Source organism: Belonocnema kinseyi, chromosome 5 (assembly GCF_010883055.1).
Source record: "Belonocnema kinseyi isolate 2016_QV_RU_SX_M_011 chromosome 5, B_treatae_v1, whole genome shotgun sequence".
Classification (NCBI taxonomy): domain Eukaryota; kingdom Metazoa; phylum Arthropoda; class Insecta; order Hymenoptera; family Cynipidae; genus Belonocnema; species Belonocnema kinseyi.
The window spans coordinates 142,067,515-142,074,945 of NC_046661.1; positions in this window are offsets into that span (position 1 = coordinate 142,067,515).

A 7,431-nucleotide genomic window follows, 5' to 3' on the forward strand; every position below is an offset into this window, starting at 1 on the left:
CTAATTGTTTTTAATTGGAAGTGTTTTCAATGCCTTCCTTTTTTTAAAAAAATCTTTTAAATTGCCTGCAATAAATCCAAGTAGCGGAAAAAATTGTGTTAGCATCTTTTTTGCTTCTCGTGATAAGAAAGTAGCGTGTTTTTAATTATTATAATTTAATGTCAGAATTTATCAATTTATAATCTTATATTCTACAGAGATTATGCATAAATAATTCTATTTTTCAGATGCAGATGATGATTTCACGTTGCACTATGACGAGAGTGAGGTGAATGATTAGAGTGGTAGTTTGGGCTATTCTCCCAAAGCTGATTTATTGGTAGCAAACTCCACTGACATAGCTGAAGATACTTTCCTCAACAATCCAGCACAAGATATATTAGTACCTTCCGGTGAGAATTTGGCTAACAGGGATTCCTTTCATTGGAATTACCTTTATTTAGATGTAATAGAAAATCATGAAATAAATGAAAATTGGAAGGAGCAACTTCTGGAAGTCGCACGAGAGAATGATATTCTAGAAATTTGCTCAGGTGAAGAATGGAGGTAAACTTATTTTCTACAATTAATGTATTTTTACACGCATCCTTACTTTTTTAAATACTTAAGGAGGATTTATTTGTTTTCATTTAGGTCGGCCGCCATATCGTCACCTGTGATAGACGAGCGAAATTCTCCAGATCCTCTTCAATTTGAAAGCCCGAAATTCAGCGAATGGTGGAGACATCCAGGCAAATAAAATTAAAACTAAAATGAGAAAGATTTTTTATTTATTTTTGGAGAGTGTTTAATTAATAAATATAATACTTAATGTTTTGTCGTTGAAGACAATCAGATACAACGAGAGGATGATGCGCAGAGCGTAGCAACTACGTTTGAAGCGACGGATGAATTAGACATAGATTTTCCTGACAATTCTGCAGAGGACCAAGATCCAACTTATGAGAACGAAGCAGATGATGACAACGATGAAGAAGAAGATGAAATAGAGGAAAAATTTTCCGATTCTCATAGATCTTCGGGAAGTCTCAATGGAACTGCGTGTTTTAAATTGTCAATGTCTGCCAACGTAGAAGGAAGAACCTCTCGTGACGATGCAGAAATGTTTGTAGTTCCAGCAAAATCAAAACCTGGATCTACTAAAAGGATGCATGTCTGCAAAAACTGTTCCATCATGAGGGTTGACACACGTCGCCATTTAATAAGAAAACATTCGGATTTGGAAGATGTTAAGAAATTCATGGATCTTCCTCTGCACAGCAAGGAACGCAAAGAAATCATCAATACAGTTCGAAAGAATGGCAATTTTGAATCCAATACCAATAATCAAGTGCATAATGGAAAACTGATTGTTGTGCGTTGTCCCCCAAAAGAAAATCCAAAACAAGCAACACACTGCGTTACGTGTAGTACGTGTAAAGGGTTATACGCCAAGTCGTATATAAGCAGGCACCATAGAAAATGTTCTGAGCAAAATAATATAGGACAAAGAATTGTCATGATTTTAGGCAGGCAAGTGATTGGACGTGTTAACGAACTCGCATGTGAGGCATTAAGATCCCGCATTATACCCCGTAGGAGAGAAGACACAATAACGCGCAGCACCAGATATGATCAACTAATTATTTTATACGGCAATAGACTCTGCCAGAAATATAAACAATCTCATCATCACGATGATGAGATAAGACAAAAAATGAGATAATTGGGTCGGGTATTTATCGAAATAAAAATATTGGATGCAGCTGAGCTCGAGGAGATGGGTACAATTAAGGAATTTGCAGACATATACCAGCCAAAGTACTACAACACCTGCATTGAAGCAGTTAATAATATAGCTGGCTTGGACCAAGAGGGAAAATGTACAGATACCATCTATCGCATTCTCCTTGGGAACGCTTTTTAATAAAGTTGGCAAGCTCCTTGTCACGGAGTGCATCAATACTGAAAACTCAGCGAGGCAGCACTTAACTGAACAGTTCTTAAGGATTCTCAGCCAGGATTATTGCATCACGGTGAGGAGAACGGCTCTGCATTCGCAAGCTGAAGGGAAGAGAAATAAAATCCAGTCTATGCCAACAACGCAAGACATTAAAATCTTGAATAGTTATTTGACTAGAAGAATGGATGAAGCCTTCGATTCCCTTAAACTAGGTTTCACGAGAAAAAGCTGGCAAGAGCTGGTTGAATATACGCTTCTCAGCGTTCAAGTTTTCAATCGCGGAAGACCTGGAGAACTAGAGCGGACTACACGTAACAACTATAAAAATAAGAAGATAATAACAGATTCTGCTTTATTACAACTACTAAGCAGTGGCGATAGGTCTGCGGCAGTAAAATATGCCAGAATTCTAATAACAAGAAAGAAGGAAAGGAATGTGCCTGTTCTTGTCACTGTTAATATGATCAGGTGCATTGATCTCATCACGGACTATAGAAAACAGGCAAATGTAAGTGCAGACAACTCGTATCTTTTTGGGTTGCCAAATAGACTAAAAATGAGCATAGGTACCCACGGGTCTGCGTTATAATGCGCAAATGCTCTGTGGAATGTGGAGCAACAGTAATAACTGATTTACGTGCCACCCATTTGAGGAAACATTTCGCGACGTTATGCTCTCAATTGGACTTGACCGATAGCGAAATTACGGATTTGACCAAATTCATGGGTCATGAAGACCTGATACACAGGACACATTACCAGGTGCCAATGGCCCATAAAGATTTGGGTCATACATCTCGGTTTTTGGAGTATGCTCGAGGAAACACCATGGACTTGCAACCTAAGGATTCTTCTTCAAAGAGTAGAACAACCATTGAGGAAAAAATAGAGAAGAGCATCCCCCATGAAGAGACGGAGAACGAAACAGCATCAACTTCGAGCAGCAGTTGCTGGAGCGATGACTACGTGCCACCTGATGCGAGAAAACCATCTCCCTTAAGTGAGTATATTTTCTCAATTTTTCATTGCTTTTTATTCTTTTTTTATTCTTTTCATAAAGGATTCATATTAATGTTATATTGCTGAATTACTATTTCTCCTAATTTTTTAAAAATTTATTGTAACTTACCATAATATGTATTTATTTTTCATCCACAATTTATTCAATCATGTATTCTGTTTACAGCCTCTGATCATGGAAGAGTTAAGCGGACCAGGTGGACTCCCGATGAAAAATGTCTGGTGACGAGTACTTTTCAGCAACATCTAAGAAATAGGACTTTACCTTCAAAAAGTGACGCAAGAAAGCTAATCGAGGAAAATCCAGATATATTTGGGCTTCGTAATCCAGATAGCATTAGGACGTGGATGCATAACCAGTATACCTGCCCTAACAAAAAGGTTATTTCTAACAGTCATAAAAGCTAATCTTTGTTAATGGTTAAACAATCTTGTATATTTTTATACAATATATATTGTAACTAGCGGTTTTTAGGCCCCTGTTATCTATGTGAGCGAATAATACTTGCTCAATTATTCTCATAGAAGATGGGGTTTCGCACGGAGGAAGAATCAGCTTTCTGATTTCAAATATAATTTTGTGTATTCAGAAAACGGCTAACTAACCTGAGTACATATAAAATCTAAGCCCTGAGCTATTAATATTTGCTAATATTCGCATGGAAATCCTAATTTATCGATCGATAAATTCGCTGCCGTATAAATTTATATTTTTGTAATTTTTCCATTTACTTTTTCTCTAAATAATCCCACGTTTAAAATCGCTATGACTGAATAAAATCAATGCCTAAACTGGCCGCGCTCATATTCTATTTTTTCTCTTTACTAGAAATCGCAAATCGTCCTATTGGAAACATAATCGCATTTAAAATGAGGCAATTGCCTTTAAGGTTCAATGACTTGTCTTCTATTTAGAGTTTTACGCTTTTATCTAAGCTTAAATCTTTGGCACTTTAGCCTTTACGCATAACACTCAAAAGGTGTGAAAATATAATGATAATTAGGGGTCTCACTGAAACCCTGCACTTTGTCGCACGCTTCGCAATAAAAGTCGCCTGGGTGGAATACGCTCTTCTGACCGCAGGTGCTCACCTACCTGTATCGCATGGGACAGGATTAGGGATTAAGGCAGAAATAAGTAATACTTTGAAAATCTGGATATTTCAAGTTTTAAGAATAATTCTCTTCTCGAGAGACAAACTTTTATTATAGGGCTCTTTCCGAGATTCTAACATAAAAAAATATTTTCTTACTTACTTTGAAATTTAGCCGCTTTCTTAGCCCGTTGCGAAGAGGTATACTCCCGTCTGCCCATAAGAAGCTAAGGTTTCCAAAATCAGTAGATTATTTCAAATACTAACTACCTCAACCAGGGTTGACAGGTATACTGTGCCCCGCTCTTCAGTTACATAAGTGAAGTTTTCGACTTCGAGAACATTTTTCTTTAAGAAGGCACTTTAAGTCAAATACAAGTTTTATACTTTAAATATCAACGCTTTTTCGGCTTAGAAAACTTTCAGAAGAATTCACTATACCCACGAAAATAATTAGAGTCCAAAAGGGACAGTTGAAATACTGCGTATTTTACACAGACGGAATACTTGGAGAAAGAATCTCTTGGGACCGAATTTACACGGTACACGTGCTTCTGCTCCACGGATCTCTCTTGAACGAAGCCTTGTGGACTTAGGTTTTACAGGCCTAAGAAGTCAAGAAATCTTCCAAGTTTTTCTTGAGGATAGCTATTCCTCAAGAGAAACCCGTTGCGTAACCGACGCAACCACCCAACTGCCGAATCTGTGCAGAATTGCTCTATTTATGGGCCAATCCCCATCCGAGGGGCCTCTCTACTCCACTAGAGTGTTTTAGTGGGAGACTGGGAGTTTGCGCTCTTCCATTGCCCTGCTATGATGCAATGCTTTGCCTGTCCCTTCGACACGGTATATAGGGTTGCCTATATGGAGGCTTATCTGATGTAACCCGCTGGTTACAATATATATATTAAATCAGCTTATTTACGGATTGTTATTTGTATTATACTTGTTTGACGATGACACCGAAAACGTTGTTTGTTTTTACGTATTTCTAAGGGCTTAGGGGATCCTTCTATAAAGTTACAATTTTTATTTTTTTAAAGAAAATTTTTTAGGGTTATACTCGCTCAGACCCACCGATTCTGAATTTTTAAATTATAAGTAACTAATTTAATAATTACATATTTTTCATTCATCAATTTGAATCTTATTTATGAAACAAAAAAGGTTCGATAATCTCAGCCAAGACAAGGCTCGTCTTGAGTCAAGTAAACGTCGTCTTAGTGAAGACAAGGCTCGACTTAAGACAAGTAAAAGCCGTTTTACCTGTCGTGGCCATAAAAGTAAGACGAAGGCCTATGTCTCAACTAAATTTTGAGACGCAGTCAGACATCAATGTCTTGGAGACGAACTCAAGACATTATCATGTCGAACTCAAGTCGAAGAATTTTTACTCGGGACATCAAGAAAAATCCTTTTTTCACAAGAGAAAATTTTTCGAAGTGATAGACGAAGTATAGCATATTCTTAAGATATACCTTAGCTATAGTTTAGCTATACTGTTTCAATATACTTGAAGTCTGGGACTGTCTATTTGCTCATATATGCTCGATACTTCGGAAAGTCCTTCTTTCCTTGGGGAAATTCTTTTTTTGTGATCACATTTTAAATAAGTTTAAAAAACAAGCTTTTACATACGACACGTCCAAAAGCTTAATCCGGTTTAAAAAATTTTAAATAACAATACCATATTTTAATTTATTGCCTCAAATTTTTTTTAAATGGTAAAAAAAGGTAAAATTTTCGAATAATAATAAGTATGCACAAATGGCAAAAAAATCGTTTATTCTACAATTTAATTTGAAAATAATTAATTAATAGAACAAAACAAAACAAGCATGAAATAAAAAAATGAATAAGTTATTAATTGTTTAGAAACAATTTTTATAAACAAATGGGTAATTTGAATTGGCTTTATACTAAAAAAATACTTCCCAATCGTCAAATATATTGAAAAGTGGCTTCTTCCACTCTTTAGATTCCAGAAAATTGTTAACACTTCATATTTACCTTTGTAACTAATAATATTATTTAAAATAGAATATTTTCATTCTTTTTACGTGTCAAATAATTATATTCCATTTTTTGTATATATTACCTAAATTAGAAAATAAAAAATTATATATGAAACTGATGTGCTTAACAATATTTGCTGTAGTTTAGTAAGTCTCATAAGCAATACGATACATGTAAACCTATTAAATGGAAATTTTTTTGGATTTTTCCCCGTAAAGAAAGGATGAAAATTCTCTATTAACTCATAACATTTATTTATAAACAATCGGTTTTTCACTATTTATATACTATAGCAATTCATGATCACATTGCTACAATCTACTGTCTATTTTTACATACAATAAACGTAATCTACCTTTAAAAAATAAAATATTTATGCTATCTTATCTGTAAAATGTACCCTATTTGTTACTATGTTTTCACAAAATAGGATAAAAAATATGCAAATTAAGAATATTTCTTCTTTGCCCTTTTAAGAGTTTAATTCTCTTTAATTCTAAATAAAAACTTCCGAATCACCTAATAATTAAAGCCTTTAGAACTTCTTCAATAGTAAACTTCAGAGTTCCCGACACCCTAACGACAGTTATATATGAGTTCCACTACGTGTAGGATGATGCTGAGGAGTGGGGAGAGCTGCTCGGCGTCAACGGGCGCCGGTCGTCTAGTGTAGTGAGAGCTCGACTGTGTCGAGTTCCCTCTCCCCCACACGAATGGAAAATGTTCATATCTCAAGTTTTAGTGTATACATAAGGTATAAATTAGTACTACATGCTTTATATAAGCTCGGGAATCTATGTATGCAGAAAAAAATAGGACGCCCTAACGATAGTTATATACAGCTATTTTAAAAACTCCTTTTGAAATTGTATTGTTTTGTTTCAAAGTTTATTTCAGTATTTGAAAATTCAGATGTTTCGTTCAAAATGTTCTGTTTTAGTGTTGAAAAGTCAACTATTTTTTAAAGAAATCATCGTTCTGATTGAAAATTCGAATTTTCCAAAAAGATGTGATTTATTTTTTTTTTTTTAATAGATTACATTTTATTTGAAAACTCATGAATTTTTATATCAAAAAGATGAACTTTCAACAGAAAAATTGAATTTTCTTTTAAAAATGGTTCCAGTTTGACTTTACACAATCAAAATATGAGTTTTCTACAAAAAATAAATTGCCTATGAATTAGTTGACTTTTCTACCAAAAAGGATGACTTTTCAACAAAATTGTTGAATTTTCAACCTAAGTATGAAATTCAATCGAAACGAAGATTTTCTACAATTCGCTAACGAAAATAAAAAAGCTAAATTTTTATTTAAGAAATTAATTTTCAAGACAAAAGTTTTAACAAAACTGTTTGA